Source organism: Egretta garzetta, unplaced genomic scaffold, assembly GCF_000687185.1.
Source record: "Egretta garzetta isolate BGI_Z169 unplaced genomic scaffold, ASM68718v1 scaffold287, whole genome shotgun sequence".
NCBI lineage: Eukaryota > Metazoa > Chordata > Aves > Pelecaniformes > Ardeidae > Egretta > Egretta garzetta.
The window spans coordinates 2627165-2629778 of record NW_009260435.1 but is presented as its reverse complement, the minus strand read 5'-3'; positions in this window follow the sequence as shown (position 1 = coordinate 2629778).

Here is a 2614-nt window from a genome sequence, read left to right as displayed (position 1 = left end):
GGCTTCAAGCTGCCAAGCAGCATCCCCAGGGCTGGGCAGCTGCCTGCAAGCCCCTCTGGTGTTTGCATCCCCCCAGCCCCTCTGCTGTTGGCACAGTGGGTGGGTGCAGCGCAGGGCGGCTGGTGTCGGGCAAGCTTGCTGCCTTATAAAGTCATTAAAATAAAAAAATAAACAATCTCAAACAACTCAGAGGGCCTCCAAACAAGCTCCTGATGCTGCAGAGGAGGAATGCAGCAGGCTGGCCATGGGGCACCCCAGCAGCACCCCATGCCAGTGATGGGGGCTCAGCAGCCCTGGGCATGCTGCCGGACACAGGGGCCACTTGTTGGCATCGGCCGACGGGCGGGAAGGAGGGCAGCCAGTGGGCTGGGCTGCACCGCAGCCGCACAAGCCCAGGGCTGTTCGGGCAACAAGGAGCCTTCACTCCCCGGCTGTTTTTCCACCGTCAGAAAACCGGTGTAGCCAGGGCGGGAAGGGGCTGCAAAGACAGAGAGCCTTTCAGGGGGTGCGCGTGTGTCTGCACGGGGCTCTCCTGGCACCCGCTCTGGTAATTAAAGAGCTGCTTTAATGAATTCCAGTCCCCTCCCTGCAAACACACACGAGCCACCAGCCCTGGCCCCCACCTGCCCCCCACCGCAGCCTGAATGAAGCCTTGTTGAGTGGCCAGCCCCTCCCCGGCACTGTGCCCCCTCTCCCCAGGCAGGGTTTGCTCTGCTCCTTCCTCCTCAGCCTCAGCATCCTCCTCTGGGAGTCCTTGCAGCCCCTCGGGGACTCGTCTGTATCCCCCACGCACCGATGCACCTCCTCACGCACACCCCAAAATGCATCCAGCTGCAGGCAGGGCCTTCCTAAGCTGGGGTAGGAGCCTGAGGAGGGGGGAAGGCATCCACCCACCAGCTCACGCTTCCCCCGTGCACAGCCAGGAGATGTCTCCCCGCTCTGAAAAACCATCACGTCCTGCGCCGGTTCGCTCTGCAAACCCTCATGCTGAGCCTTTCGAGAGCTTTCCCTTGCCTGGGCCGGGAGTTGGCTCCTCTGTCCTCCTACGTGCTGGAAAGGAGGTGGGAGAAGTTTGTGTGCTGAGATGTTAAAACATGGAGGAAAGCCCAAACTGTCCCCATTGAGCCCCAGAGCACTCTGGCAGGCCCCCAGCCCAGAACCCCCAGGCAGACGGGGATCCCTTCCCCTCCGCAGCGCTGCTCCCCAGGCTGCTGGGGCCGGCTCGCTGAGGGAGCTAGGGTGCCAAAAAACTCCCTGAACACCAAAACCCAGCAACTGGAGAGGCCAAACACGCCGTGTTTTCAACCGGAGGAGCAGGGGGAGAGGGCCAAAGAGTCCCAGACCCGGCGCGTGGCCGGCGGCTGGGGCGGGTGCCGGGACGGGTGCCGAGGCAGCGCCGGCTCACACAGAGCCCTCGCTTGTTCACTGGCCCCGGGAGGAGCAGAGCACGCCTGGGGCCTCTGTCCCAGCCCCTTGCTCAGAGCTTTTGGCTCATCTCGTTGTTTTTTTCAATGCAAAAAAGAAAAACCCCAAATGACACTGCAGCCTATAATCTGCTGGCTGCTGGCCGGCTGCTTGGAAACTGTGACGGAGGCGCCTCTCGCCTCGGCAACGCCTTTCCATCGGCCTGGCAAGGCAGGGGCAGTGATTTCCTGCGGCACACGGCGAGCTGGGAACATAAATTATTTTTAGCCAGCGCGAGCGGGACAGCCTGGGTACCCACCCCAACCCACAGCCAGGACATGGAGACCCAGTGCTCCCCATGATGGGGAAGGCAGGCCAGCTCGGGCACCCCCATCCAGGGATGAGGCTCAGCTCGGGTCATGACATGCCCATGGCGCGATCGTGGCACCCTGAGATCACGGGAGCACATCCCACTGGGGCGATGCCAGGATGCTCAACTGCACCCAGATGTGGCTGGGTACCCGGAGGGTCCCTGCCCTCTCTGTGCATGCCCAAATCGGAGCTGCCGTCCAAGCGATCAATCAGGGTGGTGCACCCTGTGCTGTGAAGGCTCCTCCAGGGTGAAATGCATCTGAAAATTAAAAAAAACCAAAATCCAGCAAGCCATACTTTTTGTGTCTTTTGCAATGTGGAGGGCAAGGAAGAGGGGAGAAGGAGGTGATGAGCTGCGAGCCCCATTGCAGAGAGAAATGCCACAGGTTGCGCAGCGTTCCCATCCTGACCAGGCTGCAGAGCAGAGGAGAGCTGCCCTGAAATAAAGCAGGAATTTGGGAAGACAAACAGCAGTAATTCACACTGCTCTGCTGCTGGAGAAAGATCCCAGAGTCTCCTGGAGCTGGGCAAGGGTGCCTGCTCCCTCCCCCAGCAAACAGCACTGCTCCCCTGGGCACCTGCTCTTTCCGTAACTTTTTATTAGTGGTATTTTATGAGCAAAAGAGAAGAAAAGCATCTCTGGCAGCTTCAGGAGAACAGAGGTGGGACAAAATGTGCTGGCTGCAGGAGCTGCTGTCCCTTGTCACACTGGAAAACAGTCTGGCTGTGCTGGACCGGCTCCTCCAGCCCCAAAACATGAGCCCCAGCACCCATGGAAGATGCTGCCCGGCCCCTGGGCTGGCAGAGGCGCTGCTGGTGGGGGCGGGGCCCCCCAAGC